At 41.3% G+C, this 13685-nt stretch overlaps 1 pseudogene; it reads left to right on the plus strand.

The window, feature by feature from the left end:
* Window positions 1-1847, plus strand: part of LOC131752677 (small nuclear ribonucleoprotein Sm D2-like) — a 39002-nt pseudogene extending 37155 nt beyond the window's left edge.
* The last annotated feature ends 11838 nt before the right edge of the window (window positions 1848-13685 follow it).

Below are 13685 nucleotides of genomic sequence, written 5' to 3' on the forward strand. Positions count from 1 at the left end.
AAATATTTTAAGAAGGCAGGAGTAATCCAGTGTGTCAAATAGCTCTGATTTCATGTAAGAGAAGGATGGAGAATTGACTTCGGGACTCAGGAATGTGGAGGACATTTGGTAACCTTGAAAACAGCAAAGACCAGTGTTACCTGCCCAGCACCCCTCCCCCACTCCCCAATTCATGGTATCAGTGCCCTGATTTTTGTTGGGAAGCCATTCATCATCTTCTCTCATTACATATGGTTTGAGTAGGCTTGACCCCAGAGCTGGGCATGTGATCTAAGCCTGGCCAGAGTGCTGCATCTATTCATTACTATGATTGGTTCAGAGATGAGTACATAACCCAAATTGCTTCAATGAGATTGACACCCAAGACATACCAAGACTAGAGCATCCAGGAAATAGGAATCCTTTTCCCACTGGACATGAAGCTGAGAAGACAGGCTATAAGCTCAAAGATGCTGGTAGTCATCTTGCCACCCAAAGTGTAGAGCCTGGGTGAAAAATGAAGCCAACACAGAGAAAGCAGAGCCAAGAAAAACCAAATTCCAATGACATTTGTGTGAGCTCTTGGATCTAGGTAGCCTGAAGCCACCCCTGGCCTTTTTAGTTACATGAGATGATAAACTCCTTTTTTTTTTGTTCATGACCATTGGATTTTAGTTTTCTTCACTTACAGCCGAAAAAGTCATGAGCACAATATTGATGTTTAATTAGTGAGTGTAGAATCGAAAACAGTGGATGAGAAAAGCGACTTGCCCAAAGTCTCTGTGGCCAAGATGACTCTATATATACCAGGTCTTCTAATTCTAACAGTTCTTTCCACTATACCAGACTCTGCTAAGGAAAGCAGCAGCATTTGTTATGACTGCCATTAATCAGCTTAGCGGAGAAAAGGATTTGGACTAATAGGTTTCAGTATGACTGAAAGATTTTCCTGGATTGTGTTGAATGGCTGTTCTCTTTTCCCCCTGTGGCATGGGAATGTGTTATAGTGAAGAAAAAAGAATGTCAGAGCATCAAAGTGGTGAGGCAACGTGACCAAGGTAAGTAGTAAAAACTCTTTATTTTGAAACTAATTGGAAATATGTAGAGATCTATCCTTTTAAGAATATCCATTCTTGTCCAGGGTCAGAGCAATATAAATCATAGCCTCAATTTTTGCTTTAAACCCAAATGTTATAATTAAAACTGATTTGCCCCCTTTATTAACTTAGTTGCAGATAATAAACTAATCTGACAACTGGTCCCCCTCAGCAATGGGTAGCTAGGGAAATCGGCTTCCTCAGTGAGTCACAAATGTGTGTTAAACCACTGTTTTGTCTTCTGGACACCTTTCCCTGGCCACACTAGGAGATGTCCCTGGCTAGATATAAATTTAGATCCCTGTGAGATGGATGAACAACTCTGTCTCAAAGCTGCCGCATGGCATCACTCCAGTGCTGTGTCTGAGCCCCAGGCACAGGAGGAGGGTATGATGGCCCTGGTGCTGAAAAGGTGCTTTGTCTGTGTCTGTGTCTGTGTGTTTTAAAAATCTCAGAGCTTAAATCAACCAATGAAATATTCATGGGGATCTAAAGTAGTGGGCAAGCTAACGGCCTTCTTATGGGAATATCAATATTCTTGGAGCCAGTCTTAATCCAATATTCAGAAAGCTTCTCTTCCCCCTTCGTCACTTTGGATTCAGACTTATTTTCAGAAACCCTCCACCCTTTCACAATCCTGCTGCATTAATAGGATGGGTGGTGACGGGGAGGGGGGGACCAAAGGCAGAGCAAGATGACGAGAAGAAGGCCCTGCGGGGTCTGGAGGGGGCTGGGGATGAGGAAGGGCTGCTCTCCCACACGCAGTCGTAGGTACGTCCAGGAGACATGTTTAGTGTGGACACCCGGGGAAGTTGGAGAACACGTGCACAGTCGGGTGACTGGCTTCAGTGTTTTCGTCTGGTCTATGGTTCCAGGTATGCACGTAGGATTTTCCTTCCTGGCAAGAGCCAGACGGAGAGGTGGAGAGAGGGAGAGAAGGAGGTCCTAACCAGTGTCATGGAAGGCAATTACTGCTGGCGAAAGAAAATATTTTCCTTCATCCATTCTCTGTCACATTTGGGTGCCCCTCGTGAGGGTAGAAAGAGGTACAGCATGAGCGTCTACAAAGACAGAGCTTGCCCAGCAGACAGCTCGTGTGCTACACAGGGACCCCTGTCTGTCCCTGTCCCCACCTGGTCCTTCAGGCCTGCCCACCTCCACTCCCCACCAACCACATGCCTGCCCTTAAGGTAGGGTGGAATTCTACATTCTCCTTTTCCCTTCTCAGCCTCTCAGTTCAGACTGCCAAAAAAGGGGCCAGTTCAGATGGTGGTTTCCTGATGTGGGTACCTGTCCCTCAGGACTGGATTAAGGCCTGCCAACTCATCTCACGTCTGCCCGCCCAGAAACCATGGAACGGCCTTCTCCCCAGGGCCGGTCTGTGTACCTGAGAGTTACCCAGCACTGCCCTTTTGGGTGCCCCAGGAGCTGGAGGGAGCAGAGAGACTTCTTGGAGACTGGTGCTCAGAGCGGTACTGCCAAGCCAAGCTGGGAACTGAGGAAGCCCAGTTACAGGCATGGTCGAGGGAGGGAGGTGTGGACAGCAGGACTGGGCGGGGAGAAGGCTTCTCTCCACACACGCCCCCTCTTCCCCTAGCTGGCTTCTCTCCAACAAGTTAGTGAGCAGCAGTGTTCAGTGCGAGGCCTCAGAGGTTGTCAGTCAGCTGGAAACCCTACCCTGTGGCCAGGAGGAGGTGGAGAGGGGCCCCTGGCCATGGGCACTTCCCTGTGTATTTCTCTTCCAAAGGCTAAATCTTCAAATCCAGGCTTCACAAAAAAAAAATTTTTTTTTAACTTACTGTGCTTTAAGGCTGATGTGCTATAAATTGGGGGAATTAAGTGATGAAGTCAATTTTACAAATCAACTCACTGTATTTCATCTCACATGCTGAGGCTTCTTGACGCAGAGCTTGGAAAAGGGAAACTCCTAGAGTCAAAGCAAGGTATTTGGATTTTCTCTAGAGAAGCTTGAACCCTACTAGATACTAAATAACAGGTTGACCAACAATAAGGAGAAAAGTGCAAGGAATGAGGAGGCCGTAAGAGGCACTTCGTGTTCATGATGTTTCTCTGAGACAGCCCACTCTACAATTACTCAGCAAACACCTACAAGAGTCCCCAAGGGTCCTCATAGCCCACTAACCTTGAACCACATCACCTCCTGTCTAACACTTCTCCTTCTCCGGAAATATATCTAAGGCAAGGGGTGCTATTTCTTAGGGACACTTGCTTGCTAGTGTGGTGTGCTCAGAGTCTGTTGTACAATTATCTTGCAATTGCAAAGGCCAAAGATTCACCGCTTCCTATTTTTTATGACTCTGATGAGTATTTCAGAGATGCTACTCCCCACCATCCACCCACCGCAACTTTTTCGCAAGAAAAAGTGAAAAGCATGGGTCCACGTGCCACTGCTTTATGCTCTCACAGAATCTGACTCTGTGCTTGAGTTTACTTGCTGTGTGACCTTGGGAAAATTGCTTTACTTCTCTGTGCCTTAGTTTCCTCATCTTCAAAATGGAGATAATAAAAGTATCTATCCTGTGGATTGCTATGATAAATAAATGAGATAATATATGTAAAGATTTCTAGAACACATACTAAATGCTGTAGATGTGTTAGCTAATATGATTAATATAATAATTATTGTTGGTGCCCCCAAAATGTTTGTTGAGTAGAATTCTGCTCAAGTTCCCATGGAGGAAAAGTCCTCATTCATTAATTAATGTGGAGATACTGAAGCAGCCAGTCTGCCCTCAAGGCTTTGTATATCTTAGATCTGACCTCAATACAGCTTGATTCAGCTCCACCAAAGGGAGAGCAGAGTTTAACTCCTATGATATAAATAGGTGACTGTAATATAAATAGGTCTTAGCTGAGGACCTGGCTGGAGAGGCTTCAACAGGAACTTAGCAAGACTGCACCATATCTTTGAGCCCAGGATTGACAGACTGAGCACAGAGAAACCTGACCAGTCTTGCTGGCCATTCTTTGTTCTGTCTAACCAGTAGCCTGAGAATACTGTGGCACAATACTGACAGCTTAGATAAAATCCTTGTCTGCACATTCTCAAGCTGAGGTCCACACATTCTAACTGAGGTAAAAACAAATCCACTGTCTGAACCTACATCTGGCATTTGACATGATGCAAGTAATTACTGTCAGGCTATGACTGTTGCTGTGTAATGCACCCTCCCTAACACTTTATGCTTCTTCATTTGATCCTCATAATATCCCTATTGGTAGGTAAATTCTACTTTTCTCCCCATTTTACTGCAACTCAGAGAGGTTAAGTAACTTACCCAAGGGCACACAGCTACTAAGTTGCAGAGCTGGGAACCAAATCAGGGTTTATCTGACTCCTGAGTCTGTGATCTTAAACATTAGCCTTTATTGTTAGTTACATTCAAACTGTTTTTAAAAGGAATCTGCCATATAAGAATATAGTCCACTAGAATGCCTTTTGAAATCAATATAGATTCTTAACAAAGATTTCTCAGTCTCTTGTTGTTGAAAATTAAGTGCTTTGATGGCTCGTGCCCCACGGACTGGCATATGCTTTTTCCTTTACAGTCTTTTCAATAACAGATCCCACTCAGAATATTCAGCCATAGATCCTAGCCAAGGCTAGCATGCCAGCAGTTTCCAGATATGTTGCATCAGGTATTACCTATAAGCTATAACTACTACATATTGAATCCACATAATTGACCCATGTCTTTAAGAGCAAATAACTAGGCTGACAATCTGTTAATAGCTTGAATTCTCTGTTGTTCATTCTCTCCACACCCATATTTAAGATATAGGTCAGTCTGAGAATCTTTATAGCAGTGTTTTTCAAAAATGGGTTGAGCCCCCTTAGTGGACCATAAAAATAATTCTGTAGATCTAAGCAGTCTACTTTTTAAAATTAAACAAAACAGTATAGATTAAAGAATGGAGTGTATCACATGTAGTAAGAGTTCACCATGCTGCGTGTGACTTTTTTTTTAGGTATGTATGTTTGTAATGAATCACAATATAAAATCCATTTCTTATTGTGAAAGCCATGGTTTTAAAATTTTAGACTCACATTCCCCAACAGTTTGCCTCTCAAAGGGAATACTGGCATGAACCAAAGTCACAAGAAGGAAGTAAAACAGGGCCAAGATCCTGAGAAGAAGGATAGGGCAGGAAGGGGAAATTTTGATGGGAGGAATAAAGGAATCAAAAACTGTATTTCTAGGGCTTCCCTGGTGGCGCAGTGGTTGAGAGTCCGCCTGTCGATGCAGGGGACACGGGTTCGTGCCCTGGTCCGGGAAGATCCCACATGCCGCAGAGCAGCTGGGCCCGTGAGACATGGCCGCTGAGGCTGCGTGTCCAGAGCCTGTGCTCCGCAACGGGAGAGGCCACAACAGTGAGAGGCCTGCATACCACAAAAAAACAAAACAAAACAAAAAAACTCCAAAACTGTCTTTCTCAACAAAACTTATCTCTCTTCTTGAGAACAGTTAGATGGGATTGAGAGGGCATCTCCTTGGAGCTTGTCTTGAAAAGCTGAACAGGAAGAGGATAGTGTCAGGGCAGAGTTTGGAGGTAGGACAAATTGAGATTGCCTAAGGATGACTTTGGCCCACTTAAAGTTCTTATCAAATTTTTTTTTTTTTTTTTTTTTTTTTTGCGGTACGCGGGCCTCTCACCGCTGTGGCCTCTCCCGCTGCAGAGCGCAGGCTCCGGACGCGCAGGCTCAGCGGCCACGGCTCACGGGCCCAGCCGCTCCGCGGCATGTGGGATCTTCCCGGACCGGGGCACGAACCCGCGTCCCCTGCATCGGCAGGCGGACTCTCAACCACTGCGCCACCAGGGAAGCCCTCAAATTTTGATAGTAGGATTTTGAGGCTCCCAGTGCCTCACTAACATGGTAACAGAGCTGAAAGCACCTGACTCTAACTTTCCCTAGACAAATACCCATGAGCATGGGGCAATAGACCACTTGGTTCCAAACTGGTTTCACATCAGTCTTTTCTAAAAATACACATTCCAGGGCTTCCACCTTATACATACAGAATTATAACCTCTGAGGAAGAATCCAGGAATATGGAATTGTTAAAATCTTCCCAGATGATGCTGGTACAGTCAGCCCAGCCATGGCTCCCAAACTGACAACTGGGCCAACAGATCAACTGAAATAAAAAGTGCCCTTGAAATGAGAGTTAAGGGTCTTGCTGGCTTTACAGTATACTCATGAGAACAAATCTTGAGCAACCCTAGTGGTAGGAGGGAGTTCTTGAGTCTAAGCATAAGAGTGGTCCAGGTAGGGCTTCCCTGGTGGCGCAGTGGTTGAGAGTCCGCCTGCCGATGCAGGGGACACGGGTTCGTGCTCCGGTCCGGGAAGATCCCACATGCCGCGGAGCGGCTGGGCCCGTGAGCCATGGCCGCTGAGCCTGCGCGTCCGGAGCCTGTGCTCCGCAACGGGAGAGGCCACAACAGTGAGAGGCCCGCGTACCGCAAAAAAAAAAAGAAAAAAAAAAAAAAAGAGTGGTCCAGGTAAATCTTCATATGGGAAGATGCCTAGAGCCCCACTTATGGCCATGCATTTAGGAGCACTAGCTCACTGGCTCTGGGTGCCTGACATAGCACTCTGCTTCCCTGTGGTCTGAAGGTACCCGAGGTACCAGGCATCTGTTTTGAACCACTCCAGGGTCCCTGAATCTCACACATTAGTTTTGGCAAATGTTAAGGATGCTTTGTTTCCCAGGAGTTCTTTGCCAGGCACCATATTTTGTCCAAAAAGAGTTACTGGAAGAAGTCAGCACAAGGACTTGGACAAGGATTAAGGCTTTAGGGCAGGGGAACACTTCCTTATCTTTCCTGTAAACAAGATCTCTAAAGGTCCTTGTTACCAAAGGCAAGAGTAGCGTGAACTCCTTCCAAAGGCTAGTGTTCAGATAATTCTGAAAGGTCTGAATCTCAGGTGTGGATGAGGAACAGAATTTCCTACTTGGAGTCTATTTTCCCCAGGGTAGAGAAGTATTTCTTTTTCCCATGCATTAAGTTCTATATGCCTGGAAAGTCTGCAAATGGAAAGGACAGGAGGACTATTCCGTCCTGAAGAGTAACACAGATGCTCATTCTGGCTAGCATGGGCACAGAAGCGACATGGTGCCAGTAAATTTTCCCCACACTGGCATCCAAAATGCACAGGACTATTCCATTAAAAACAGTCATTGAAATTCATCTGAACCACCAAATTTCTGATTTCCAGTTCTTGTCTTCCATATCTAACTGGCTGCTCTGGTTTCTAACTTGTTGTTGCCAGTGGAATGAGAATCTCTGATACTTCCCTGCCACAGCTATAAGAGACTACTCATTAACACCCTGATACCCATCCCAAATGCCATTTTGGGGATCTCCTCAGACAAAGCCAATGGACTCCATACCCTCATGCTACTGACCTGGCCCACTCAGACTCCATCTTTGTCACATCCCATCACAATAAAGCATGTCACCTGGAGGCCAGATTGCTGGTTTTAGGAAACAATGACAGTCATCATCTGTTTTCCTTATTATGGTGGGGACTTGGGCTTCAGCTCTTAGATTCTCAGAACCATGAGTCTATAGCAGAGAACAAATGATATTCAGTCAACAAATAAGCATTGGGAATCCCCTGTGTGCTGGCACCGTTCTAGGTGTTGGGATTCAGGGAATAAGACGGGCAAGTTCCTTGCTCTCAAGGAACATACGTTATAGACATGAGACACAAGTGTTTGCTGATATTTTTTGAACCACATTTTACATCGTGAAGGGACTCAGATGTTGGCAAGACTGAGACGAGGCCTTCTTGAGAATCTGTTTTCAATATTTTCCCTTCTCTAACTCTTTTAAAAGGATACTGGCCTGGTCATCAGAAAAGATATTAAGGTAGATGAGAAATGATTAAAACATTTTGAAACAGTCTTTGCTCTGAAACTTACCACAGCCTTTTAAAGTCACAGCACCAAATAAGTACAGTAACTCAGAAAATCCGATACCTTACTAATATTGGAAAATTGCACCCTCTGCAAGCCCAGCAATTACTCTTGGTTCCTGTTTCCCATTTCCATTATAGGTACCAGTTAGATGTCTCAAGATAGATAATTCAGCTACTTCTGTTTTAACATTTTACCACCCCAATTTTTCAGACTTTCCAAATTAAGTGGACAAATGGCCATGACTCTTTCCTTCCTCCTAAAAACACTTCCCACTCCCATCCTCCAAAAAACAAAGTAAAAGAACACACTAAAATTGCTAATCTCTATTAAAAGGAACATAAGATGTTGAGTTATTTTCTTGGCCCAGCCAAGACATTGCCAGATGACCTTTTTCAATCATTTAACTTGTCTGGTGAGATTTTTAGAAAGTAAATTTGTCTGGCAATTTTTTTTCCCAGTTCCCATCCTGGAAGGTCCATAATGACAGGAACTTCTCTAGCCTGGGCTATTCCTGGGTATCAGGAGGACAAAGTGACAGCACACAGGGTTCTTGCTGCTTACTAAAAGAGGCAACCATCTCTCCCCAGTGTATGCTTTCCTTCTGTAAGGATGCACTGAGGCCAGTAACAACTGATGCTGGGCCAAGAGTGGAGAATCCGGGCTTTTCATTTTCAGTAACACTCCATTAAAAACTCTTCACCTGTACTAGGCGTTTCGTTATTTGTGAGCCAAGTCTCACACACACACACACACACACACACACACACACACAATCATTCAGTCAACAAATATTTATTGAGCACCTACTCTGTGCCAACCCAGAGTTAATGACTGTGGCTTTCTCAGCACAGGAAACCTATTGCACATGCTTTAAATGAGCCACATACCCCAGGAACAGTTTTATAGCATAGAATTTATGTCCTTTATTTACCATGAAAATTCATTCTATTTTCATTTTCAACATAGAAAATATGGAAATACAGAAAAGTAGAATGAAAAGAAATTTCTCTTAAGACCACCAACCAAAGATGACTACTGCATTTACATTTGGTTTATTTTCTTTCCATTTTTTTCTGTATTGAGCTTCTATTGCAGTTATTTAACATAGATGTGTTTGTACTGCACATATAATTTTCTATCTTGCTTGTTTTACCCTCTTATTGATACAACATATGATTTTTTCCAAGTGTAAAATCTTGAGGCTTGGAAAAGGATTCTAAGAAGATGGTGGAGTAGGAAGCACTAGGAACCTGTCTCCTGACCTAGACAATAATTGCACTGACAGAATCTGTCTGATATAAACATTTTAGAACTTTGGAGTCTATTGAGGATTGCAACTTCCAGGGGAAGGTTTGGATGGTAAATTGTGGTTAATTTTGGCCAATTTCAGCTTTTCAAACAGTCACAACTATCCATCCTGCACCCTTAGCCCCATGTCAGGCAACTGTGCATGTGTTTCTCTGCACACAGTTTGCACAAGTCAGGATGGGCAATAAGAACCCTCTCCTTGAAATATCAAGGATCTGTGCTCTGGTCTCTGATAGCTGCTTATAATCATTGAGATGTAGACAAAGAAATGGGAGCCAATTTTGTAATTCCCCACTTTGTGACTAGTCCCTCCCCACTGGCTGAAGTGACTTCCAGCAGATTTAAAGGGCTAGTGCTCTTTTATTTCTTCTCTTCATTTTTTTCTTTTTCTCCTTTTGGGAGGCACACATTAAAGACTAGGATATTCAAAAGCAATTGCATATACAGCAAAATTAGAAAATGACCATGTACACCCAGGGAAAGGTGCAGGCTCAGAAAAAACCTGAGAAGACCCTAAGTTTACACCTCAGGATTATCCTTGGCACAAAGACAATGTACAACAATTTAAAAATCAAAAACAATAAGCAAAAACTACAGCAAAAAAGGCAAACTCTAGGGAAGGAGAATCTGATCTCCAGAGTAACCACATTATTAGATTTAAATGTTTAGTTTTCAACACACACAAAAAAATCACAAGACATACAAAAAATGGGAAAGTATGGCCCATTCAAAGGGAAATTTAATAAATCAACAGAAACAGTCCCTGAAAAAGACCTGATCTACTAACAAAGACTTTAAAACAACTGTCTTAAAGAAAAATCAGAGACCTAAAGGAATATGTGGAGGAAGTCAAGAAATGGTGTATCAACAAAATAGAAGTATCAATAAAGAGATAGAAAACATAAAAAAGAAACCAAAAAGTAATTCTGGACCTTAAAAGTACAGTAACTGAAATTAAAAATTCACTAGAGGGATTCAAAAACATATTTGAGCATGTGGAAGAAAGAACCAATGAACTTAAAGACTGGACAATGGAAATGATTAAGTCTGAGGAACAGAAAGAAAAAAGATTTTTAAAAATTAACAGAACCTAAGAAGCTTATGGGACACCACCAAGTGAACAACATATGCATTGTGAGAAGCCCAGAAGGTGAAGAGAGAGAGCAGGGGTCAGAGAAAATATTTGAAGAAATAATGGCTGAAAACTTCCTAAATTTGATGAGAGATATTAATATAAATATCAAAGGAACTCAACAAACTCCAAGGAAGGTGAACTCTAAGAGACCCACACAGAGACACTTTAGAATAAAACTTTTAAAAGACAAGACAAAGAAAGACTCTTGAAATCAGCAAGAGAGAAGTGACACTTCCTATGCAAGACAGCCTCAATAAGATTATCAACAGATTTCTCTCAGAAACTATGAAGGCCAGAGAGCTCCAAAAGAGAAAAAAAAAAAACAAAAAACTGTCAATTAAAAACCCTATATCCAGAAAACTGTCATTTAAAAGTAAAGGAGAAACTAAGACATCACCAGATAAACAAAGCTGAGGGACGTTGTGACTACTAGACTTGCCCTGAAAGAAATGCTTAAGGGAATATTGCAAGGTGAAATGAAAGAACACTAGACAAAGCCATATAAAGAAATAAATATCTTAATAAAGGTAAACAGATGGACAATTATAAAAGTTAATATTATTGTAACAATCATTTATAACCCCACTTTTTTTTCTAAATATGACTTACGAGTGTTACTTTTTTTTTTTTGCAGTATGTGGGCCTCTCACTGTTGTGCCCTCTCCCGCTATGGAGCACAGGCTCCGGACGCACAGGCTCAGTGGCCATGGCTCACGGGCCCAGCTGCTCCACAGCATGTGGGATCTTCCCGAACCGGGGCACGAACCCATGTCCCCTGCATAGGCAGGCAGACTCTCAAACACTGCACCACCAGGGAAGCCCTAGAGTGTTACATTTTTTAAAAAACAATAATTAGTCCAAAAAGTATGATTGTAAATATTAGTTTGTAACTACACACTTTGTTTTTTACATAATTTAAGAAACTAATACACTTAAAATAATTATTGGTTTATATTTGGGGGCAATGTATAACAATGTGATTTTTTGATATCAACAACAACTGAAAGGGATGGAGACAGAGATGTTAAAGGAGTAGAGATTTTGTATGTTATTGAAGTTAAGCCAGTATAAATTCAAATTATATTATTATAATTTTAGGATGTTAAATGTTATTCCCAGGATAACCACAAAGAAAATACCTATAGAATATACACAAAAGTAAATGAGGAAGGAGCTTAAATATCTCACTATATACTGTGGATCCATATAAGAATGTAAAAATCTATCTAGGGATTTTTTTAAGCCATTTGTTCTTCATTGGGATTATACTTCTATCATAATAGTACTGATCAAATAATAATGATTATACCTTTACTAAGGTTATTAATTATATTGTGTCAGAAGCTATCACCTTACCTATATAATTTTATTAAATCATCAAAGCTATTTTTTATGTATTTAAAAAAATTCTTTGGCCATACTGAGTGGTATGTGGGGTCTTAGTTCCCCAACCAGGGATCAAACCCACACCCCCTGCATTGGAAGTGCGAAGTCTTAACCACTGGAGACCAGAGAAGTCCCCATCAAAACTATTTTTTGAAATTAGTGGTATTTCATCCTCACTTCACAGATTTTTTTTAAAACTGCAGCTTAGAAAGTTTTAATGATAATTACATACATTTAGCAAAGAATGAAACAAGAATTGGAACCCAAACTATTTTTGGGGGGTGTAGTTGATTTACAATATTGTGTTGGTTTCAGGTGTAGAGCCCAGTGATTCAGTTATATTTTTTTCAGAGTCTTTTCCATTATAGGTTATTTCAAGATATTGAATATGGTTTCCTGTGTTATACAGTAAATCCTTGTTGTTTATCTGTTTTATATATAGTAGTGTGTATGTGTTAATCCCATACTACTAATTTATCCCCCCCTTCCTCCTTCCCCTTTGGTAACCATAAGTTTGTTTTCTACGTCTGTGAGTCTATTTCTATTTTGTAAATAAACTTATTTGTACTCAAAAAATAGTCTCACTATAAAAAGTCAACTAAACACAAAAGAAGACAGTAATGCAGGAAATGAGGGACACAAAAGCTATAAGGCATATTTAGAATAAATACTAAATGACAGAAGTAAGTACACCCTTATCAGTAATTACCGAAAGGTAAATAGATTAAACTCTCTAACAAAAAGACAGAGGTTGGCAGAATGGATTTAAAAATATGATCCAACTATATGCTGCTTACAAGAGACTCATGTTAGATCCAAAGCCACAAAGAGATTGAAAGTGAACAGATGGAAAAAGATGTTTCATGCAAATAGTAACCAAAAGAGAACAGAGGTGGCTATACTAATATCAGACAAAATAAACTTTAAATTGTTTTTAAGGTTACAAGAGACAAAATTTATATATTAATAAAAGGTTCAACAAAGCAAGAAGATATAATAATTGTAAACAGGTATGCACCTAATGACCATAAAAATATAGGAAGTAAAACTGACAGAACTGAAGGGAGAAATACATAGTTTTACAATAACAGTTGTAGATTTCAATATCCCATTCTCAATGATGAAAAGAACAACCAGACAGAAGGTAAGTAAGGAAATAGAGGACTTAAACAACAGTTAACCAACTAAATGTAATAGACATATACAGAACATTCTACTCAAAACAACAGCATACACATTATTCTCAAGTGTACATGGGGCATTTGCCAGGATAGACCATATGTTAGGCCACATATTAAGCCTTAATAGATTTTAAAAGATAGATGTCAAACAAAATATCTTCTCTGACCACAACAAGATGAAGTTAGAAATCAATAACAGAAGTAAAACTAGAAAATTTGTAAATCTTTGGAAACTAAATAGCACACTCTTAAATAACCAGGAATCAAAGAAAAAATCACAAGGAACTTAGAAAATCTTAGAGATGAATGAAAATTAAAACACAACATACCAAAATTTATGTGACACAGCAAAAGCAGTACTAAGGGGAAATTTATAGTTATAAATGCTTACATTAAAAAACGAAAGAGGGGCTTCCCTGGTGGCGCAGTGGTTGGGAGTCCGCCTGCCGATGCAGGGAACGTGGGTTCGTGCCCCGGTGTGGGAGGATCCCACATGCCGCGGAGTGGCTGGGCCTGTGAGCCATGGCCGCTGGGCCTGCGTGTCCGGAGCCTGAGCTCTGCGGCGGGAGAGGCCACAACAGTGAGAGGCCCGTGTACCGCAAAAAAAAAAAAAAAAAAAAAAAAAGAGTTCTCAAATCAACAACTGCACTAA

The sequence above is a fragment of the Kogia breviceps genome, chromosome 1 (genome assembly GCF_026419965.1).
Source record: "Kogia breviceps isolate mKogBre1 chromosome 1, mKogBre1 haplotype 1, whole genome shotgun sequence".
NCBI lineage: Eukaryota > Metazoa > Chordata > Mammalia > Artiodactyla > Physeteridae > Kogia > Kogia breviceps.